A 25,958-nucleotide genomic window follows, 5' to 3' on the forward strand; every position below is an offset into this window, starting at 1 on the left:
TCTCAAGATATGGCAACATCATACTGAATTAGAAAATCAATTTCTTGACATCAATGACAAAATAATAATATCAAGATAGTAAAACATCTTTAATCAGTTATGTCCATAATCATCAACAACCTTCTCAATATCCTTATTGAAATGTCAACAATCTTTCATTGTCTGTAATACTATAATATTGCCAACAATCTCCCCCTTTGGCATTGATGGCAAAACCAATTGATTTGACCTTTAAAAGATTCGGATTGTTGTGATTCTAAAATGTTGAAATGCTCTCCCCCATACATTAGACTTCTCCTCTATTTTCAGTCTTTATTTCAATCTGTAGTCTTCTCTCAGTCTTCTCCCATACATTAGTCTTCTCCCCCTTTGACAACAATGCCAAAAAAGAAAAGAACTAAAACATAATTTTTGTTTGTAAGAAGTTATTTCCTATTGTTGTGTATCAACTGAGCCTCGGTCAAAGCATTTGTCTTCAATTCCTATTCCCTATATAATTCTTTGTATTATTCTAGTATTAATTCCAGTACACTTTTAGAAAACCTTCTAAAGTGTATAACTCTAGCATCAACTCCCAAAAGATATTCAAGAGAGTCATCAGATTGATGCTTTCATCGAACTCGGTCAGTGAGTAGAAGATAGGGGTAGGACCCCTAACTTACTTTTGAGATATTCAAAAGTGTCCTTTGGTAGTGGCTTGGTGAAGATATCTGCTATTTGCTCCTTTGTGCTAACATATTCCAACACCTCTTTCTTCTCTTGAGCTTCTTCTCTAAGATAATGATATTTGATAGATATGTGCTTTATCTTAGAGTGCATAATAGGATTCTTTGAAATATTAATGGAACTAGTGTTATCACAGAATATAGTTACAGGCTTGGTAACTTTCTCATTTATACCTTCCAACAGTTGTTTGATCCATGCAATGTTGGTACAATTCAGTGCTGCAACAACATATTCAGCTTCTGTTGTTGACTGAGAAACACATCCTTGTTTCTTGCTAAGCCAACTCACTAGTCTTTCTCCTAAAAAGAAAGCTCCTCCACTTGAGCTTTTCCTGTCATCAATGTTGCCTGCCCAATCAGCATCAGTATAAACTTTTAAATCAAAATCATTTCCTTTCTGATATACTAAGCCATAATCTTCAGTGCCTTTTAAGTATCTGAAAATTCTTTTGATTGTCGTCATGTGTGTTTCCTTAGGATCTACAGAAAATCTTGCAACAATACCTACTACATGTGCTATATCTAGCCTGCTGTGAACAACATATTGCAACTTTCCAATCATAGATCGGTAAAGTGTCTCATCAACGGATGTAGATTCATCATTCTTTGATAGTTTACAGTTGGTCGTCATAGGTGAAAGGAAAAGATTGTTGCTTTTTACTATTCCAAGAAATTGCTCCTGAACCAACAAAAAAACAATAACCACAAGTAGATTTCCCATCATTGGGATCTCCACCTAGATCGGAATCAGTAAAACCTTTTAAAGTAAAATCAGAATTTGTATCATAAAACAAACCTACATTAATAGTCCCTTTAATATATCATAAAATTCTTTTAGCAACTTTAAAGTGTGTTTGTTGAGGTTTAGACATGAATCTTGAAACCAAACCAACACTATAAGCAATATCTGGCCTAGTAAGAGTTAAATAATTTAAACTTCCAACTAACTGTCTATACAAAGTAGGATCAACAAGAGGAGTTTGCATATCAAGCATTAACTTAGTGCCTAATTCAATAGGAATTGAAACATGATGAGCATCATTCATTTTAAACTTATCTATGAGATCTTGAGCATATTTACTTTGAGATAAGAAAATTCCTTTAGAGGTTTGCCAAATTTGCATTCCTAAGAAATAATGTAAAAGACCTAAATCAGTCATTTGAAATTTTTGATTAAGTTGAAACTTAATATCAGAAATCAAAGTATTGGAACTTGAAGTAAGAATCAAATCATCTACATACAAGATAATAATTATAATATCATCTTCACTATGTTTAATATACAAGTTAGGATCATTTTTACTTCTTATAAAGCCTTGAGAAAGAAAGAATTCATTAATCTTTGAATACCACTCCCTAGGAGATTGCTTTAATCCATAAATTGATTTCTTTAATTTACAAACTAAGTGTGCATTACCTTCTTTAATAAAACCAGGAGGTTGAGACATATAAATTTCCTCATGTAAATCACCATTAAGAAAAGCACTTTTAACATCCATTTGGTGAATAGGCCAATTCATTCTAGAAGCTAAAGCAAGCACAAGTTTAATTGTAGGCATTTTAGCAACAGGAGCAAAAGTTTCTATATAATCTAAGCCTTCAATTTGAGAAAAACCTCTAGCAACTAATCTAGCTTTAAATTTACTAACTTGATTATTAGCATTCAATTTGGTTTTATAAAGCCACTTGCAAGAAACAATATTTTTACCATGAGGCAAGGGAACTAAATCCCAAGTTTGGTTAGAAATTAGAGTATCATATTCTTCCTTCATTGCTTTTTGCCAATGTGGTTGATTTTTAGCTTGATCAAATGTTTTAGGATCATTAGAATTCATAATAGTAGTCATTAAAGCATTATTACAATAATTAACTCTCCTAGCTTGAAGTTTATCCATTCTAGCTAAGTATTCATCACTATCTTGAATTAAAGATTTAAACCATTTAGGTCTTCTTTTAGAAGTAATGGATTCATCACTAGAAGAAGAGTCATGAGGAGTAGAGTTATTATTATCATCATCACTATCACTAGAAGGAATAGAAAGAGATGCATTAGGAGTAGGGTTAAGAGAAGGAGGTTGGTCCTCCACAAGCACAACTTTGGTTTGACCAAGTTCATCATCCTCCACTTTAGAACAATCATGAATGCCTTTTTCTGCAATACAAACATCTCTTGCAACTTTTACCTTGTTAGTAATAGGATTGTAAACTCTATAACCTTTAGTATTTTCATCATAACCAACAAAAATAAAAGGAGAAGATTTAGCATCTAATTTTTTTCGTTTCTCCTTAGGTTTGTGAACATAAGCTATGGAACCAAAAATTCTTAAATTCTGCAAATTAGGCTTTCTACCAGACCAAGCTTCTTCAGGAGTTTTATCCTTTAAGGCTTTGGTAGGTGTTCTATTAATTAAATAAGTTGCACAAGCCATAGCTTCAGCCCAAAATTTGTAATCCATATTTTTAGCATGTAATAAACATCTAGCCATTTCAACAATTGTCCTATGCTTCCGTTCTACCACACCATTTTGTTGTGGTGTATAAGGAATGGTAAGCTCATGTTTAATTCCAAAAGATTTTAAATAAGCATTAAATGCATTATTGACATATTCTCTTCCATTGTCAGTACAAAGAATCTTAATTTTAGAACCAGATTGCCTTTCTACAAAAATATGAAATTTAGTAAACACATCAAGCACTTGATCCTTACTATGAAGGAAATATATCCATGTTCTCCTTGAAAAATCATCAACAAAGGTAAGTGCATGCCTTGAACCTTGGATGGAGGGATTCTCCATGGGACCCAAGAGATCACTATGAACTAGATGCAATTTAGTGTATGCCCTCCAAGATTGACCATGAGGAAAGGGTTCCCTATGCATCTTACCACTCATGCAACCATTGCAAACAATTTGAGAAGGAACAATACTAGGCAATCCATCAACCATATTTGCTTTTTGCATCAATGAAATATAATCAGAATTGAGATGGCCAAGTCTTTCATGCCATATAGTAAAATCAACAGTAGTAAGCAAAGAATACTTTGGAGGAGCAAATTCATAGAACTTGAATAAGTTATCACTATCCATTTTAGCAGTAGCAATAACATGATTAGTGTTTGGATCAATAATATAACATATGCCCCTATAAAAGTTAATCTTATAATCTTGACAAAGTTTAGGAACTAAAATTAAATTTGATTTTAATTTAGGAACATAAAGAACATCATGTAATTTCCCATTAGGAACATTCACATCACCAATAGCTTCAACTTTACAACTATGATTATTAGCTAATTGAACAGGAATATTAGAAGTATCGGGATGCAAAGATTCAAAACATTCTTTATGAGAAGTAACATGTTGAGATGCACCAGAATCAATAATCCACTCAAGTGGTTGAGAAACATTATAAGTACATGTAAATGCATGACGAGATGAATTACCATTATTATTACCTTTCTTATATTGAGGTTTATGTTGATTATTTTGATTATTTTGATTCATGGGCTTTTTACCATTTTGTTTCTTAAAACAATTATTAGTAATATGTCCATCTTTCCCACAATATGTGCAATGGGGTCTTGTTTGAGAATTATTCCTTTGATTATTGTACGTATTATTATGATTATTATTATGAGAATTATTATGATAGGATTTAGAATGAGATTGATAATTAGAAGATTTGTGATTATTATTATGATTATGATTATGTTTATTATTATTGGATCTAAAAGTATTATTATGATTTTGATTTTTAGACATAAAAGCATGTTCACTACTTTTAAGAGTACCAAATTGAATTAATTTAGCTTCCTCTTGACGCAATAAATTACGAAAAATATCATATGTTAATTGAGTAGCTAAGCTAGGAATAGCAAGTTGAGCATGAATATTCGTAATAAATTGTTGAAATTGACGAGGAAGACATTTTTTAAGAATAAGATGAATTAAACGTAAATTAGCTAGAGTAACTCCTAAACCAGTTAATTGACTATTAACATAATCAAACTTTAATAAGAATTCATCCATAGTTTTAAAATCCGTATACCTTAGATCTTCAAGTTGATCTTGAAGTTGAATTTTTCGGGATTCATTTGAGCTAACATAAGTTGTTTTTAAAATTTCCCAAGCTTCATGCGCTTTTGTACAATTTCCAATTAAAACATACAAATCAGGAACCATTGAAATACCAATTAAACCAAGCGCTTCCTCATTTTGAGCCTTCCATCTATCTAGGTCGGCTTGAGGAGCAGTTGTAGCGGGTTCAAAGGTTTTATCAATCGCAACATCCAAAAGGTGTTTGAAACGAAAAATAAACGAGATATGTGTTTTCCATGAATGATAATTGGAACTATTTAATTTAATTTCCGGAATTAATGTAGACATGATAGTTAACTAATGATTCGAAATAAAAAAATGCCCCTTTTATTAAAAAAAAATAACCACTTGAATAAAAAAAATTAACCTCCTTAATTAAAATAACCAATTTTGATTTAAAAATATTATAGATCGAAAAGTATGTTTTTTTTAAATCATTAATAATAAATTTTAACTATTTTAAAAAACTTTAATTTTATTTAAACAAACTTTATATTAAAAAACTTTAAATATTAATAATAAAACAATTTTATATTTAAAAACTTCTTTTTTTTTTAAAAGAAATAACAAAAGTTTAATAAAATTTAATATTAAACTAAACTTTATTTTAAATTTTATTGAAAATAAACTAAAATACAAGGATAAACTTTATTTAAATAAAATAAGTCTTAAAAAAAACTTTTAAACTTGTTATATATATAAGAGCAAGGCGGGAATATGATTGCAGAGACGTTACACAATAATACGGTGCAGAAATCTTGATGCAGATTATAATGATTTGCAGGGAATATGACGTTACATAATGATTTGCAGATTATAATGATTATAATGATTTGCAGGGACTGCACCACGATGATCAAATAAGATACTTTGCACAGGTGACGTTACTGCAAACTCAACAGGTGAAACTGGAGAATCTAACGCTCAAGCTTTCATAAAAAGGTTTGAGCACCTTAACGCAGACAAAGAAAAACGCAGATACTATATGAGCTCAAATATGGGATACATGCGGTCTAGAGCGCTGTGCTTCATTTACAAAATCTTGCTATCGTGGGATCGCAGGGGCTTGATAGTTTATGATATCACCAGGCCTCGTACCTTTGAAAACGTTGGGATGCAGACAAAAACGCAGAGTGCAGACAAGAAACGTAGAGTGCAGACAAGAAAAGGTAATCTACAAAGTTTAATTATGATAGGTTTCAACTTTCACGTTATAAAAAAATTGCCAAAATTTTACTCTAATCACAAATCTCTAGCCTTTTTTTTTCATTGTTTTTATCAAATTTTATCCTCACCAAACATGACTATGGATTAGAGGTTTCTGTTGGGCTTCCACAGGCAGGGACAAGTTCTGTTCCTTTAAAGGACAAGGCCCCTGTTTTACCCGAAGATGATTTGAGCCAAAGATTGGCTCACCTAAAGTCCAGAGGCTAATGATTAGACCAAGCGACCTAGCCTGGCTTGGCGTGATTGTTTTTTAGTTTTTACTTGCAGAAGGGGGATTGTTAACATGCTCTATTCATTTCAGTAAATTATTTTGTGCTAACTACTTTGAAATATCAAAATTGGTGATGGCGCAGTTGCAGAGATTGTTGGGAAGTGAGATAGGTACCGTGTTGATGGCTCGAAGATAATGAAGATCTACCTGGATCCTAAGGAGCGGAATAACACAGAATACAAGTTGGAAACCTTTGCTGGTGTTTACAGAAAATTTTGTGGGAAGGATGTGGTTTTTTTTGAAGTTGTAAATTTTTTTTGAAGATGTAAATCTCTCGCTTAATCGACAACTTACAATCTTAGGATGATTTTGGGATTTGTACAAAATATTTACTATCAGGTTAAACTGTTGTTTACATGCATTAGATGTATTAAACTATTGTTAAACTTGAGCAAACAAAATATGCCAAAAGCAAGGCTGATATGTAAAGAGAACAAAATGCAAGGAGAGAAAGATACAAATTAGATCTGTAGTAAATATATAAACAAAAGAGGCAAAATATAATGGAGATATAAGAATACACAGATATCAAAGCTAAAGATTATGGTTATTCTGATAAGAACAACTATTAAAAACTTAAATCTTTCCTCTCAAAGAAACAAATTATGCGAACTAATGCAATGTAATAATAAATCAGATTTGGCGGCAAGCCGACCAAATAGATTAAGGAGACTGAGTTTGGCGGTAAACCTTCCAAACTATGCACACTAAAAAAACCAGAAACTTTGGCGGCAAGCCTTCCAAAGACACAAATTTAAACTAGAAAGAAGGAACTTTGGCGGCAAGCCTTCCAAAGCCCTTTTTTTTTTTAATAAAAAAAACTAGAATAGAAGATAAAACCTGCAGGCAAACTTGTTAACAAGTTTGAAAAAAAGTTAAAATCTAAAACCAAAACCTGCACAATAGAAAATATTAGAAAAAGAACTTCTTCTCCTTTCAAGAATGCCTCCAACAAGGTGAACTCCACAGAATGGTAACCTTCATCAATGTCAACTTAAAACAAGGATTAGAAACCTGCTCTGATACCATGAAAGGAAAAACAAGAGCAAGGAAAGGAAAATAAAATCCAAGAAAGTTTATGATGAAGTAATTGTTACCAAGAGAAAAGCAAAAACCTTGGAGCATCACCCAAATGTGAAGAAGGAGGCACAAGAACTTTTGAAAGGGGAAAAGCAAAGAAAAACCCCTTGTGATATTATGAATGAGGCAATGCCTAAAATGAGAGAGAGAGAGAGAGAGAGAGAGAGAGAGAGAGAGAGAGAGAAGCTCTTTACAATATTGTCATTAAGAAGAAGTGAGAGAGGAGACATCTCTTAAATAGAGATGAGGAGAGGAGTTACAAAGTAACTCCCAAATCTATGAATGCCACCATTCATAAAATGTGTGTGCCATGTGTCCACATCCTCTTATGGAGGAAATCTAATATTCCTTAATAAAGGAAAATAAAAGAAATGACTTGTCCTCACACATGTACTAGAGGACAAATTACATGTAGGAATTCCAAAGGAATATCCTAAACTAAATACAAATAAACCTAAGCTAAGTAAAGATTAAATATTCTAACAATAGGAGTACTTACTGGTTTTGAATCCTCCATTCCAAATTTCTTCAAGATTTCCTTTATGTACTTGGATTGGGTAATGAAAATATCATTTTTCATTTGCAATATCTATAAACCTATAAAATACTTTATCTCACCAATTAATGACATCTCAAATTCTTTTCTCATTTCATTTCCAAAGTTCTTGCATAAAGAGTCATTTCCACAAAATATAATATCATCAACAAATATGGCTGAGATTAGTATTTCATTTTCATCATTCTTCATGTACATGTTGTTGTTCTCACTTGTCCTTATAAAACCAATCTTAATCAAATAAGAGTGCAATCTTTCATACCATGCTCTTGGTGCTTGTTTCAAACCATATAAAGCTTTGTTCAACTTACATACCTGATCTTTATTTTCTCTTTCAACAAATCCTTCAGGTTGTTCAATGAAAACTTCTTCTTCTAATTTACCATTCAGAAATGCAGATTTGACATCCATTTGATATACCTTGAAATTCTTGTAAGCAGCATATGCCAACAATGTTCTTACTCTTTCAAGTCTTGCCACAGGTGCAAAAGTCTCACCATAATCAATTCCTTCTTCTTGGGTATAACCTTTTCAAACTAGTCTTGCTTTGTTTCGAATGACCTCACCTTTTTCATTTAGCTTGTTTCTGAAGATCCACTTTGTACCGATTACATTTTTGTCCTTCAGTCTTGGGACCAATGTCCATGTGTCATTCTTCTTGATTTGATCAATCTCTTCTATCATAGCATTTATCCAATCTTCATTGTTAAATGCCTCTTTCACTATTCTCCGTTCAAATTCAGATATCAAACATGTGTTCTGTCTCAGTTTGTTCCTTGTCATCACTGGTTCATCCTTATCTCCTATAATCTAACTTGGTGCATGATGTCTTCTGACATACTTGGCTAATACAGGCTCGGTAGGCTCTGTATGATCTTCTTCATCACTTAGTAATTGGTTCTTTGGAATTGCCTTCATCATTTCTTTCTGCAAATTCATCAATTTTCACATTTGTAGTTTCTACTATTTTGTTAGATGATTTGATCAGACATTTAAATGCTTTGCTTCTAGAAGAATAACCTAGAAACATTCCTTCTTCACTTTTCTGATCAAACTTACCATTTCTATCATATTTATGAACATAGCATTTACTCCCAAAGATTTTAAAATAACTAACATTAGGTTTCTTATCATACCGGATCTCATAAGGTGTCTTCAAAGTACCTTTCTTTAATTGAACTCGGTTCAAGGTGTAAACAACTGTGCTTATTGCTTCTCTCCAAAATGTTTGTGGAACCTTATTCTCAATCATTAGTGATCTAGCACAATCCACAATAGATTTGTTCCTTCTCTCAGCTATCCCATTCTGTTGTGGAGTTCTCAGTGTAGAGACTTGTCTTTTTATACCATGATCATTGCAAAATAGGTTGAACTCATCAGAAGTAAACTCTCCTCCTCTATCTGATCTGAGACATTTCAGTTGTCTTCCTGTTTCATTTTCAACTCTAGCCTTGTACCATTTAAACATTTGAAAAACTTCTTATTTTTCTTTTAAAAACATTATTGACATCATCCTTGAATAGTCATCGACAAATAATATGAAATACTTATCACCATAATAACTCTGAACTTTCATAGGACCACAAAGATCAGTGTGCACAAGATCTAAAATTCCCTTAGAAGTGTAGGACTTACTTATAAAGCTTGATCTTGTCATCTTTCCCATCTGGCATCCTCGACATATAGCATTCTCAGGTTTTTCAAGATTCGGTAGACCTCTTACTTGGTGCTTCTTACTTATTTTGATCAGATTATCAAAATTAACATGACAAAACCTTTTATGCCATAACCAAGTATCATCTATCTTTGCATACAAACACTTATTCTGAGTTGAGTCAAGGTGAAATGTGTTACCTTTTGTTTGTGTCCCAGTAGCAGCTAACTTTCCATTCTTGTCATGAACTTGACAATTCCTTTTTGAAATTCTATTCGGTAACCTGTGTTGTTTAGCTATGCTACACTCAACAAATTGTATTTCAAAACTTCAACCCAATAAACATCATTGCATCTTGCATTATCAAGAAGTGTTATGGATCCTTTACCTCTTACTGGACATGGTGCATCATTACCAAATCTAACATAGCCTCCATCATAATCTTCTAACATAACAAACTTGTGTTTATCTCTTGTCATATGATGTGAGCATCCGCTATCTATAATCCAAGAATCATTAGTGTTTATGTGAGATATTAGGGCTTTTTCTTCGTACCTTTCTTCATCTAATCCATCCTTTATAGCCTCATAAACAACTTCCTCTTTATCAGTCTCATCTGATTTATCATCATTAGATTCTTCATCAGCTATTAGGCATGTTTTTTTATCTCTTCTCCTGAAGTCTCAGTGTCCTCTGTAATGATTATCTTTTTGTCTGTCATCTCGGTAATCTCTCTTTTCACTAGATTCTTTGTTAGGATAGTTAGAAGCCATATGTCCTATCTTATCACAATTGAAACATTTTAAAGGTAGCTTTCCTTTATACTTACCTTTTCCTCTCGGTAGCCTTCTGGCTAATAGTGCTTCAAACTCTTCTTGCTTTCTGATTTCCTCATACAGTTTGTGTACCTCCTCCATGTTTTTGTGAAATCTTTCACTTGCTCCACTGTGATTCCCTTCAGAGTACTTATACTTTCTATCATTGTAATCATCAGTTTCATCAATATGAAAAGAACTGAATGCAGATTCAACTTTATTTACCGATGACCCACTGTTATCAAAATTACTTAACTCAAATGCATGTAGCTTGCCAATAGTAGCATCTAAAGAAACTGACATATTGGGTACAGACCTCAATTCATTGATTGCAGAGACTCGGATTGCATAGGCAGGTAGAAGGGTTCTTAACAACTTACTTGCTACATCCTTTTCTTCAATAGTTCCTCTTGCTCCTTTGATTTGATTTACAATCTCCTTTAGTCTTGTACTGTACTGAGTTATGTTCTCACCTTCATTCATCCTCATAGATTCAAGTTGTCCTCTTAGACTATCCACTTTTGCTCTTTGAACATGTTCATCTCCTCCATATACTGATATGAGCTTAGTCCACATTGCCTTTGCATCATTACAACCTTCTAGATCATTAAATTCTGAGTCGGTCAATGCAGATGTTATTTCAATCATTACTTGAATATGTTTTTTCTTTTCCTTTATCTCTTCCATTGTCAATGGATAGGTGCTTGGTGTGATGAAATCATTCTCTAGATAATAGACAACATATTCTCCAACTCTTGATAGATGTAGCTTCATCCTTTTCTGCCATGTAGAGAAACTTGACTTGTTCAGCTTCGGTGCATCCCTCTTATACATCTTTGGATCTTTAACTCAAGTGCCTTTAAACTTTCCTTTCGGAGTCCAAAGCTCTAATACCAATTGATAGTTTTGATACTTAATGTAAGTATAGATCTAATAGCCAATAAGATGAGAGGGGGGGGGGGGGTGAATCATACAAACTTAATCATCCATAAAAATATCAGATTCAACCTCGGTAACATATATAGCAGTCATATAACCAAAAACTATCAAACATGCAAACTCAAAAGCATATGAACAATATAAACCTCATAACACTAGATTTAACGTGGAAACCCAAATAGGGAAAAACCACTGTGGGATTTCGGACCCACTAAGAAATATACTCTTCTAGAGTATGCTCGGTTAAAAGCAAATCTTGTTAAAGATTACAAACACATTGCTAGATGTGACCCGGTTAAGGGATTTCCCTCAGATCTGTTAGGACCTTCACTTTGTTAGAAGTGACCTTATCAAAGGATTTCAAACACTCAATCAGAATGTCACCTTGCTAGAGGATTTACATATAAGATTGTTAAGTCCACTCGGTTAAGAGATTTTCTATCACTTTCACAAAATAACAGTAATAAAAATCTATCTGCAACTTCACATCTAAAATGCTAAAGCAGATTCCTATTTGTTCAATACAATCTAGACATAGAGCTAATCTTGTCTATCTGCTAGGCATCTATACTCTATTATTCTAACAGGTCTTCAAGCTTATGTGCTCAGTGATCACTATGTAGCATCCTTGTGCATACACTTGCCCGTATACATTGTTTATCAATAGTTTCCTATTTATAAACAATCTTCTAACCGCTTAATCTCATTGATCACATTTCCCATAATCAATCATAGCCATCAGATCTTCAATCTTGTCCAGGTTCAATGTATCCTTCGATCTGAAAACATTTTACCCTACCTTGGAGCTTGCATTGTCACCTTGGAACTTGTGCTAGGGTATTGCGGTTCAATCTGAGCTGTAGATCTTCATGTCGACTTTCCATTGCCTTAGATTCATTAACAAACTTCTTCCATAGCTTACCAATCATTGATCCACTCCAGCTCATCAACATCTTTCATTAAATATCACACGTAAACATTTAATGCATTTTGTTATAGCTCGGTTGTAACTCGGTAAATACTAAGCTTCACTTGGTAGACATTCTACCTTCATTAATCGATAGCGATAACCTTAGGGTTTACCGACTAGGTTCCTTAGGGTTTACTGACTAGGTTCTTTGCCTGGTAACATAGTATAGTATTAACCTTTACGTTTTACAACATATGTATAATGTTAAAACAATCTAAAACATCATGATCTCATCATTGTCTGACTCGGTAGTAGTTGCCCATTGAATACCTTATTCATCCCTTTATTCATCATATTCTTTCCTATGCCTTTTACCGACTTCTTTATAAACTTCATATCATACTTCTCAAGATATGGCAACATCATACTGAATTAGAAAATCAATTTCTTGACATCAATGACAAAATAATAATATCAAGATAGTAAAACATCTTTAATCAGTTATGTCCATAATCATCAACAACCTTCTCAATATCCTTATTGAAATGTCAACAATCTTTCATTGTCTGTTATACCGTAATATTGCCAACATCTTCTTGGCTGGTGACCACTTGGTCACTTTTGGAGTTGCAGTAGTAACCAATGCTGATGCTGCAGGCACTGCCTTTGCCTTCTTCATTGCAGGTTCTTTTCCTTTCTTTACAGAGGGCTCTTTGACCGGTGTAACCCTTTCCAGATAGGTTCCGGTCCTCTTTGCCTTAGGATCAAGAGGTGAGGCAATAAGGGTAGAGGCATACCCTTCCAGCATATCGTACATCACCTCATAGCCCATTGGATCCACTTCTTCCTATCTGGGCTCAACAACCTCCATTATGCATTTATCCACTTGGATGGTGAAATAGATATCGTCTTCATATTTTTTGATGATGTCACCCGATATCCTCATTCTTTGGCTCATTTTTCATCTAAACTCGTCAAAATACTTGTTCAGAACATCAGGGTAACTGGTTCCAATTGCTTGAATTCTTTCCTTGATTTGCTTGGTCACCGGTTGGTCAACAGACCACTGGACATCTCCTACTCCTGGAAAGTAGCCTTGGAAATAGAAGAACAACCCAACAAGTATTTGTCCAAACTTGAACCTTTCTGCATTATCTTGTTTGATCAACTTCAGATTCAACAAGAGTTGTCTCTACATATCGGTGCATAGGTCAAATGATGCATCCTCCTTTATCACTCGGTAAGCATCATTTACCGCTGCAGTAGATACAGAGTTAATTCTGCTGGTAGAGAATATCCGATAGCCTATCACCATGCAGACATACTTAACCAGATCATCCTTGATAGAATTGACTGTCATGCCTCATCCGTTGCTCACTGAACTAGTGAGCTTGGACATTTCAGTTTTGCTTACCGTCCTTAGGGCTGGCACTTCTCTTGTGTTGTAGAAACCGGTGATTGCATGAATTGATAGTTCTGATACTTAATGTAAGTACAGATGCCAAGCAAACAAGATGAGAGGGGGGGTTGAATCATACAAACTTAATCTTCCATAAAAATAATAGATTCAAGCTCGGTAACCTTATTAGAAAAATTGTAAAGCATGCAAACTTACAAACAGATAAGATCACAAAACATATAACACCAAATTTAACATGGAAACCCAAATAGGGAAAAACCACTGTGGGATTTCAGACCCACTAAGAAATATACTCTTCTAGAGTATGCTCAGTTAAAAGAAAATCCTGTTAAAGATTACAAACACATTGCTAGATGTGACCCGGTTAAGGTATTTCCCTCAGATCTATTAGGATCTTCACCTTGTTAGAAGTCACCTTGTTAAAGGATTTCAAACACTCAATCAGAATGTCACCTTGCTAGAGGGTTTTACAAATAAGACTGTTAAGTCCACTCGGTTAAGAGATTTTCTGTCACTTTACAAAATAACAGTAATAAAAATATATCTGCAACTTCACATCTAAAATGCTAAAGCAGATTCTTATTTGCTCAATTCAATCTGTCATAGGACTTATCTTGTCCTTCTGCTGGGCTCTATACTCTGTTATCAAAACAAGTCTTCAAGCTTCAGTGCTTGGTAATCACTATGTAGCATCCTTGTGCTTACACTTTCCCGCATACATTGTTTATCAATAGTTCCTTATTTATAAACAATTTGCCAACTGCTTAATCTCCTTGATCACATTTCCCATGATCAATCATAGCCATTAGATCTTCAAACTTGACCAGGTTCAATGTATCCTTCGATCTGAAAGTGTTTTACCCCGCCTTGGAACTTGCATACATTTCTTGGAACTTGTACTAGGGTATTGTGGTTCAATCTGAGCTGTAGATCTTCCTGCCAATCTTTCATTGCCATAGATCCTTAATAACCTTTATACACGTTGTAACAATCTTTTAATCATAACCAGCTGATCAGCTTCCTTCATTAAATAATGCTTTTATTCATTCAATGCATTATGTTATTACTTGGTTGCTACTCGGTAAATACTAAACTTCATGCGGTAGACATTCTGCCTTCATTAACCGATAGCGATAACCTTAGGGTTTATTGACTAGGTTCCTTAGGGTTTACCAACTAGGTTCTTTTCTCGGTAACATAGTATAGTATTAACCTTACAAACAATAGCATATGTAGGATATCAAAAAACAATCTAAACATCATGATCTCATCATTGTCTAACTCGGTAATAGTTTCCCATTGAATAACTTATTCCTCCCCTTATTCATCACATTCTTTTTGTGTCGTTTACCAACATCTTAACTCTCTTCAAAACATTTTTACCAACATCTTAACTCTCTTCAAAACATACTTCTTAAGATATGGCAACATCATACTGAATCAGAAAATCAATTACTTGACATCAATGACAAAATAATAATATTAAGACATTAAACATCCTTAATCAGTTATATCCATAATCATCAACAACCTTCTCAATATCCTAATTGAAATGCCAACAATCTCTTATTGTCTATTATAATGCCAATAACTGAACTAGTGAGCTTGGACATTTCAGTTTTGCTTACTGTCCTTAGGGCTGGCACTTCCCCTATGTTGTAGAAACTACATGAATTACCTGCGGCGTGATTTCATGTGTTCTTTCTAGGTACATCTTGTCACCATGGACTCTGCTCAGAATGATCCTTGTATGATCCTCTATGAAATCCTCTAGGAAGTAAACAACATTGTGGAGCTTCTTCTTCTCCAAAATGTTATACTCCAGTTTGATCTTCTTATCTTTTCCACAAAATAAACCTAACTGGGAGTGGATAGCTAGAGACCCTAGGTCTTCAATCTTGCAATCTATGTAGTCATAAATTCCCTCTTCTACTATCACACCAGCCAGAACTTGTGATAGGGCATTATACTTATACTTTTGTTGAATAAAACTTGCAAACTTGACAGATGCACTAGAACTGGTATGAGATGCGGAAGCCATGATAGAAATTTTAAGAACTCGAGAAATACCTTTTGAAACATGTGAATTTAGGGCTTGCAGATTCTCCTTCTCTTCACACTTTGTCGATTGCTAAATCATTGCTTTGTGTTCTCCACTTGACCATTTGCAGTTTGAATTTGAATCTCCTTCGCAGTTTCTCAATTTCTCAAAATCTCAGCTCAAATCGCCTTTTCGTCGCTCTGCTCTTTGAAAAACTTTTCTTCGCTTCAAAACTAATAGTGAGAAATGATTTGAAAAATGCTTTTAAACATATTCCTCACCTACCGTCATTAATGCTCCTCCATTAGGGCGTAAACCCTAATTTGCCTTTTTACCATTTCTGATCTTCTACCAAATGATAGGTATCACATACTGGTTAAGGTCTTTTACCGGTGTAAACCAGGGGTTCGAAACATTTCACCATTTTCTCCCCCTAATCTTTTTTTGAAGCTTAGTTTGTCGGTTCCGTGATTTCCACACTAGGTGCAGAAGTCAGTTCCTCTTGTAACACCGCTAGTTTCTTCTTCCAGGTTTTGTTCATATCTGCTTGAACAGTGTCAACATCAATGTTTCCTTCCGGAGTGACCGGTATATCATCAAATATGTTCTTTCTTGATCTACAGAATCTGGCAATGTGACCCAGTTTGTTGCAGTGATAGCAGACCAATCCAGGTGCTCTCCAAGGTCCATTGTTCATGTTTCCATTCTTCCTTCTACATGTTGCAGTAGTGTGACCATGACCATGACAGACCATACAGTTTTCTCTCCATCCAGTTGCCACTTGATAGCCACCACTTCTTTGCTAAGGATTGAAGGCATTAAACCGGTTGTGATTCCGGTTCACAAAAGGTTCAGGACCAGCTCCTTGGGTCCTCTGAGGATATCTATCAATGTTGTTCATAACTGACCTGCATTCAGATGCTCTATGCCCATACTTTTTGCATGCATAATAGTTACCATTGAACCTATAGGATATAGGCTTATCATTTAGGAAATAAGGAAAATTGTTGTAAGGCTTACTCCTACACACATTTGCAGTGTGTCCTTCTTTAAGACAGTTGAAGCAAATAGGTTTAAACTTTTGCTTACCTTTATCCTTTGATGTCGGTTGTCTCTTTGACATTCCAGCATTTGTACCTGAGGTCTCACCTTCCTCGTGACCGAAATAACCAATTCCATTGGTATTCTTGACTGGTTTGGTAGATTCAAGCTTTTGCTCTAGCTTGACAGTACTCTTGTTGAACTTAGCAAGTATTTCCTTTGACTCAGAGAGTTCTTTGGAAATAGTAGCATTTGTTTCCAACAGGTTTTTATTCTCAAAGATGGCAATGTTCAGTTCTCCTTGCATGTCTTCCTTTTCCACTTTGCTTGCATGGAGTTGAGTAGTTAGGGCACTGATCTCTTGTTTCAGCTTGGAGATCTCATGATCTCTTTCTTTCACCAGATCTTCAGCTTTCCTTCGATTCTCAAGCTCTTGACACATCTGGATAGTCAGTCCTTCCAGCTCCTTTCTCAGGTTGGAGTTTGATTCATTCAACTTATTTACTTCTGCAATTAGGGCTTCCATGTCTACTTCATCTAAAGAACTATTTTCAGATAGCTCCATCAACTTTTCAGTATGTTTTCTCCTTTTTGCTTGAGGTGCCTTGTATTTGACCATAAGATCATCATAGGCTTGGTCAGATTGAGTGAGCCGATGTGTAAGTTCCCTTATAGAGTATTCCCCCATATCTCTTTCCAAGTGGTTAAACTTATAGAAAGGTAGGCTCTAATACCAATTGATGAATACTAAGAGGGGGGGTGAATTAGTATGCCAAAAATTTGTGCACTTAAACACTTTGCAAGACTAATAGTAAACCGATAAAACAGTTTAGCAGACAAATCGGTTAATACACATGCAAACCAAATAGCTAGTAATGCATTCACCCACAGAAGCAAAAACACCATAACACAAGAGATTTTGATGTGGAAACCCAAATGGGAAAAACCACGGTAAGATGGAACTCACAAGTAACTATCTGCAGAATAGGAACCAGACCGGTTAAGGTCTTACAATGTTCTTTACCAGAATAAATCCTGTTAGGAATCTCAATCTCTGTTAGGAGATAAGTCTAATTAAAGACTACCTTGCTAGAGGATTTTAGATCCACAGATGTGAACCACCTTGTTAGAGGATTTACAAAAGGCTTTTGGGCCTACTCGGTTAAGGGCTATAGACTTGTCAAAGATGTGAGTAATCAACAAGTGTTTGATCTAGCTAGTAGCACAGACTGCTCGATTAGATCCTTAATAGCTCGTTCCTAATGCACTCTAGCATTACTTCAGTTTTCTACACATTCATATTCTCTCCAGCACCTCAACCACCTTAAACCCTAGCAACAACCTAAAACCCTAGACATGATGTCCTTATAAAGGAATCTGATTTCATGTTGGTCCAATAGGATTACATTACAATTTCCTAGGTTCAATGAACCTAGACATACTTGGTACCACGACACAAAAAGCACCGTTAAGGTGTCGACATCGTCAAACAATCGGTGGATGGTAACTCATCACAAAATGCCGATTGGTAACTCATCATAGAGTATTACCGGTTCATATAAAATGTCGGTTGTCGGTTTGACAAAAATGAAGACTGGTAAAAATGTGTTATGCTGCTTTAATCCCTCATACCGCTTAGGATCCATGAACTGCTTGGGGTCAACATGTCACTTCAAACCAGGAAACACATTCTGCAAAACACCAATAGTCTAAAGACTATAATACAACATACTGGTTGGAACAAATACCGGTTGTGCTCTAACTCATACATAAAAAGGAGATCTCAATGCAAGTGTGTGTCCATCAATGACAATCACAACATAAACATCAAAAATAACAACAGAGTTTGTCATCCTTCATCTGATATTCATCTATGGCTTGCCGAATGACCAGTTGGGAGTCACCATATACTTGTAGTTCTTGTAACTTTATTGTATGGCTAGCCTGAGTCCTGTGATCAAAGCCTCATACTCTGCTATGTTGTTTGTGCATGGGAAGGTGAGCCTATAAGACTTCAGGATGTTGTCACCTTGAGGTGTGATAAACATAATGCCTGCCCTTGAGCCATGCCTAGTGTATGAACCATCAAAGTATAATTTCCATGGTTGTGCTGTTGTGATCATGAATATCTTTTCATCTGGAAAATTGGAAATGAGAGGATGATCACCTATGAGGGGAGTATCGGCCAATTGATCTGCAATGACTTGTCCTTTGATAGCTTTATGGTCCACATACTCGATGTCAAATTCACTTAGAATCATCACCCATTTGGCCAAGCTGTCTGTCAATGCTGCTTTGTTGAGTAAGTATTTGAGTGGATCGATCTTTGCAATGAGTTGTACTTTATGTGTCAATAGATAGTGTCTTAGCTTAGTGGCTGCCAAGATTATTGCTAGGCAAGCTCGCTCAATAGGTGTGTAATTGAGTTCATAGCCAACCAGTGTGCAAGAGATGTAGTAAACAACACACTCTTTCCCTTCTGCATTGTGTTGTGCTAATAGTACACCCAATGCTGTACTTGTTGATATATAGAGTAATAGAGGTCTGCTCAGATCTGGTGGGATCAGCAATGGTGTATTCATGTGATAGTCTTTAAGAATCTTAAATGCTTGCTGGCATCTGGCATCCCATTGAAAGTGGATGTTCTTGTGTAACAGGTGTGTAAATGGGTGACACTTATCTGCCAGTTGTGCAATGAATCTTCAGATAGATTGAAGCCGCCCTTGTAGTGTCCTTAGCTGACTGCTGTTCTTTGGTGGTGGCATGTCCATGATTGCCTTGAATTTTGCTGGGTTGACCTCAATACCTTTGCTTGAGACAATGTATCCTAGAAGTTTCCCTAAGGTTACTCCAAAGACACATTTCTTTGGGTTGAGTCGAACATGATATTTTTCTAGTCTGTCAAATATTTTCTCCAATATTTCTAGATGACCTTCTCTTGTGAGTGATTTTGTCAGTAAGTCATCAACATAATCTTCCATTATAGTATGCATCATGTCATGGAAGATGGTGGTCATTGATCGCTAATAGGTCGCTCTTGCATTCTTTAGACCAAAAGGCATTACATTCCAGCAGTATGTTCCCCATGGACATGTGAAGGCCATTTTATGTTGATCCTCTGGTGCGATCTTTATCTTGATTGTATCTTGAAAAGCCATCCATGAGTGAAAGCATGGCATGTCCTGCTGTTAGGTCCACTATTATGTCGATGTTTGGTAGGGGGAAGTCATCTTTAGGACATGCTTTGTTTAGATCTCTAAAGTCAGTACAGATACGGATGCCCCCATTTGGTTTGCCGATAGGCACAATATTGTATATCCAATTTGCATAATCAATTGGTCTAATAAAGCCAACATCTAGGAGTTTCTTGAGTTCTGCCTTGACTAATACCACAATCTGAGGATGCATCTTGCGAAGCTTCTTCTTGACAGGTTTGGCTCCTTCTGCTACGATGAGGGGATGCATGACTAAATCAGGATCAAGACCAGGCATGTTTGCATATGACCATGAAAAGTTGATCTGACGCTTCTGGAAGAATTCGACAAACTTAGGTTGTTCCTCTGGAGTTAAAAGAGATGTTAGTTGTATGTGGTGAGGAGTCTCAGGAGTCCCCACATTGTATTCTTTTGTTTCCTCAATGAGAATTGTCATTGTTCCCGCTGTGTACTAGAAGGGAGGATGTCAAACCTTTCATCCTCAGGCACCTCAGAGAGGTTTTCACCGTTGGATACACTCTTTCTTTTTACTTTTGTGGGATCAAACAGTGCCACAGTGCAGTTTTCACTGGAAGATCCATGTTTTATTATTATATTTTTGCAGTTGAAAGGTTTGGCATCTACCCTGAAGTATGTTGTGCTATTAAGTTCAATGGTGAATCCAGCTTTGTGATCCCCACTTGGTATGTTATCCTGTAGTTCCAAAAAGTCAATGATCACCTCATCTTTTTGGAAAAGGTCAAGACATGGGGGATTAGGTTGGCTCCATTCGATGAGTTCAGGATGGATAATGGGCATTACCTCATTGATTAGGTTAAGTTCATTAGATGTGTCAGTGAGGGTTAAGACATTATGGTGAAGGTCATTGATGGTACTCTCCCTGTCAAAATCGGGCATAGGATGTGACATAGGGTATGTGGAAGATGTTTCTAGCTCAGGAATCCAAGAGGTCTTTATCTATGCTTCTCCATAAATAGGGATGTCTTTGTGGGGTGGAGGTGGTGATGTGTCTTCCTCATCTGAAGTATTAAGCTATTTGGAATCAAATTCCCACTCATGTGAGTCAGTTTCTGAGTCACTTTCCAATAACTAGTTATTGTACCATACTGGGATATCCTTTGAGTTAAATATTGTAGGTGTGATCGGTTGATGTACCTTCATAGATGAAATGATCGGTGTTGTAGGAAGGATTATGGGGATCAATGAATCTAATACGGGGAGTATTGGTAGTGTTGACTCTATTGCTTCTGCTGGAACTACTGATGTCATAGATACTGTTGTGGGTTCTTATACAGTTGTTGCTGCTAATGGTGCTATTGATGTTATTGCTGTTATGGATGGGATTGTTGGTTTGATTGGTGGGATGATGGGTGTTGTGGATGTTACTGTTGAGATTTTTAGCCTCAATGGGGCAATTGCTATGGTGCACGGTGTTGCTTTTATAATCAAAGGTGACCTCTTTGTAATAGGATGATATAGTGGTTTGTTGGGTTTCCCTTTGAATCTGAGCTTAGGAAGGATCTCCTTTTGAAAGCATAGGCCAGTGTTATCTTTAGGTTTTAATTCTAGCTACAATGGTTCATGTTGTCCTTGCTTGCAAGGTCCTTGAGCACTCTGACCATCATAACCCATTCTTTGCATAATGAGAAGGCCTTTTCCATACTGATCTGTGGGAAGCTTAGCTTGCAGAATATTGATGGTGATGGGATCTTTATAGATCCATTCTACTAAGTCTTCATCTTTGGTCTCTTCTTCTTGACTCTTTCCAAGGATGAAAGGCATCAAAGTACATGTTGGCTTGATCAGTGGTTGTGAAGTAACCATTGAGGTTTACCATGTGTTCTAGGAGAAGTGGGCATTTGTCCAACACAAAAGAGTTGGCTCAAATTGTATTCCCTAGGACCTTCCTCTGCTATTTTCATCTTGAGCTTCTCTTGCTTGGGTATAGTGGTGTTTGAACTAGAAAGAGAGGCTGGACTTACGCATGATGTGGATGAGACGGCTTCTCTATTGTTGGGAACGGTAATCTTTGGTTGATGACTTATGTTATGACAATATGAAAAGGGGTTTGCATCGCCCAGGATTGTGATTTCTACACCATTATGCGGGAACTTGATACACTGATGGTAGGTGGATGGAACAACTTGCATGGTGTGTATCCAAGGTCTTCCTAACAATAAATTATATAGCAAAGGAAGGTCCAGAACTTGACAGATGATGTGTTTTACCACAGGGCCCACTTGGATTTGTAGCACAATAGCTCCTTTGGATGAATGCTCTGCATCATCATAGGCTTTGATTGTTATCTTCTTGTGGGTATCCACTAATTCAATTGCATATCCCAAAGCTGTGACTAATTGTAGAGTATAGATATTCAGGCCTGCTCCATTATCAATGAAGACTAGCTTGATCCTATGTTGGTTGATAAACCCTTCAATATGGAGTGAGGCATTATGAGGTTGCTGGAAGGAGGAGTTGTCACTTTCAGAAAAAGTGAGACAAGGTGATGACCTTAGATTTCCAACCATGGCTTGGAACTGATCTGTATTTAGGTTTTCAAGGACTGACGCTTGTTGGAGAGTTTGGTCCAAGATTATTTTATGGGATGGAGATAGGCGCAATAGCTCTAAGATAGATATCAATGTGGGTGTTTTGTCTAATTGTTCTCAAAGGTTATACTGCTTTGGGATAGATAGGGTGCCTTGTGGAGCTTCTTTTATGGTAATCTTGCCATGACATGTAACAACATTGCAAGTGGAGCTGGGATTTTTGATGGTTATAGTGGCAATTTGTTCACTAGCATCATGTAGGTGATTCGTAGTGTAATTATATGCGGCTTGCGTATAATTGGTGGTATCTTTGTTTCTCCCTGAAGTGGAAGGACCCCTTTGATCTTGTGATGGAAGTGGATTCTTAAACATGAGATGACCATTGTTTGTTGTTTTTGGGTCATGTCCTTCAATTTTGATTTCACCTCGATCAATAAGATCCTGAATAAGATCTTTCAATCTGTGACAATTGCTTGTCTTATGCCCTTTCCCTTGATGGAAGTCACAATGCTTAGTATCCCTCCACCATGAAGGTTTGATTTGAGGTTCGTAATTTGATGTTTTGGGCAAGGTCACTAGATTTTGAGAAACCAACTGATGTAACACTGTTTCAATGGGTTCCCCTAAGGGAGTGTATGTTCGTTTTAGTTTAAAATTTTGTTGACATTGTCTGGGTTCCTCTTGAGGGATATTGCGTCCTTGATTTGGAGGAGCAACTATGTTATTCTTGGGTGGGGGGTTTTGTCCTGCAAATTGGACCACAGGTTATGCACTTTTGATAGTTCTTGCATCCATAACTCCGTCATTGATGACATTTTTGTTTTTGTTCCAGAAGTTAGGCTTGTCACTATTGAAGCATGGGCGAGGGCCATCTTTTGGCTCATTATATATCTTGATAAGCCCTTTTTTGATGAGAGCCCGCTCACATTTTAAGCCTTTTGTGATCATGTCATTGAAAGAGTTTGTGTCTTTTATGTCTAGGTGAAATTCCGTTTCATCATTTAAGTTGGAAATAAATATTTCCACTAGTTCTTGTTCAGGTAACTGAATAGAACGCCTGCTAGACATTTGACGCCATTGTTGCAGAAAGACTGAAAATAACTCACTTGGTTTTTGTTTAGTGTTACATAGATCAGCCATTGTGATATCATGTTCAATGTTGTAGGAGTAATGTGCTGGGAATTTCTTGACTAACTCTTCGAAGGTCCTAATGCCACCTAGTAATCGGGAAAACCATGATGTGGTTGTTCCTCCCAAGAATTGGGGAAAAAGTCACATTAGGTAAGTATCCTCGTATGCCACTTCGAGGTAAGCTGAATGGAATTCTCGAACACGATCACGAGGATCTCCTTTTCCTCTATAATTTTCAAACTTGGGTGTTTCAAACCCTCGTAGAAAAGATGGCATATGTAGATTCCTATCAAAGGGATAAGGACAAATGTCATTAAGTGAAAATTGATTTGTTTTTACACCACTATGAAGTTGTTGGGTGAGATTTTTGACTTGTTGCCGCAACATGTCTATTTCATTTGGAGGAGGAGGAGGAGGAGGAGGAGGAGGGTTACCTTGATGAAGGTTGTATCTAATGTGTTCTCGACCTCTTTCATCCTCATTATTACTTTGGCATTTTGATGCTTGTCTTAGTTGTGCTACATCAAAGTCAGAGGTTAGTTTAGCCCCTTCTTGAGCAAGTCTTAAAAAGTGAGCATCAACATTGCTCTTGAGTATTTCATCAAAAAGTATATTAAAGAGAGGGTTGTGTTGTGCCCTTTCTATTGCTGCTAGAGTAGGAGTGTCTAGATTTTCATCATTTATATTTCCTCCAAGGGTTTCTTGGAACTCATTGATATTTTTCTCCTCTTCGTCTTCAATTTTTGGTTGTCTAGATCGTGATTTGGTATGAGCCATTTTGTTTACAAGTTTTTGTTGAAGTTTTATGAAAATGATGATGAGTTGGTGATGGAATGAAAGATTGATGTTTGGTGAAGTGCTTTGCATACGGATCCCTAGCACTAAAGGTAGATGCTACCAAAGTTCTTTCTTGAATTGCTTGTTGTGTTTGATTGAAAAAGTTTGATGTGATAAGGTTTAGAGAGATCTAAGATGTGTTACAGACTCAACTACCTAGTAATGAGAGGATTCACTCATAGACTAGTTTTAACCTGTGTAGAAATGTCTCTTTAGGATGAGCTTATCCTAGATGTAGAGACACTCTAAAAAGTGATGTATTGTGTTTGATTCAAGCAATATCTAAAGAGAACTTAGGATAAAAACCTCCTTATGTTTTGAGAGTTGAAATGTATTGATGATGTGTGAATGGGATAATGGATGAACTATTTAACTTCAATAGAAACTTTGTGTTACAAAAGGAACAAACTCTTCCTCTTCTTGCTCAGGGGTTGGTGGTTCTACCCTAGCTGAGTTATAGGTGATACAAACGTTGGGAAAGAAGGAAGGATTGATCTTACCTCCTTTGTTTTTGTGATAACTCAAAGCTCTGTATTGCATAAAAGCTCTGCGGTTCAATGATTCTTGATCAAATTCGTTTGATTTCCCTTGAAGATAAAGAAGTATATGGCGTAAGAAGGCCCTATGAGAGACAAAGATTTATCTATTAAGATAGAAGAATTTCCTCCTTTTGATTAAAGCCTTTGAGCTCAATGGTCTTCTTTTCAAGTTGACATGTTGATGAAGATTCTTCTTTCTCAAGATGTGAAGAATGGTCATATAATTTGATACTCTTTCAATTTCTTTTTAATCTTAGTTGGTTTCTGAAAATGTTTATGTTTGGATGAATACTTGTTTTTGGAACTCATTTTTGATGTTTCTTTAACAAGAAAACAAAGCAAGCACACAAACACAAGAATGTTGCCTCAAAAGGCACAAGTAGGTGTGGGTCTAGATCAACCCAATCCTTTGAACTTTTTATGACCCTTTCCTTCAAATGTATTTTAGGTGTTTTTCCAAAGCCTGAAGTCGGCTCAATTTGTACTGGTCTTGACTCAAACAAAAACACTTCAAACACTCTTTATCCCTAAGGTCAAATAGCGAGTTGCGATAATTTCAGCCCACATCTTGATATTTCTTCGACTTTGGTACTACATACCTTATGAATCATGTCGTGGCAGGTAAGGATGTGATATACTAAGTCTTGCGTGAGCACAACAAATAGATGATCCCTATCATGGGGGAGTCACCACTTTCATCAAGCCACAAGTGACTTTTCAAATAGCTATGTTTCTACTCAAGAAAATATGTATGGTGAGTATCTTGGGAGCAAAACCATCTATGCTCTTGCACTGAATTTATCACAAATATCCTCAATCAATAGAACGGGTGGGCTACTATTTAAAAGTGTTTAGTAATTTTTGATGTTTTTGGACATAAGTTCATTCTGTAGTTACTCACTTAAGAGCCT

This window comes from Cryptomeria japonica, chromosome 9, assembly GCF_030272615.1.
Source record: "Cryptomeria japonica chromosome 9, Sugi_1.0, whole genome shotgun sequence".
Classification (NCBI taxonomy): Eukaryota; Viridiplantae; Streptophyta; class Pinopsida; order Cupressales; family Cupressaceae; genus Cryptomeria; species Cryptomeria japonica.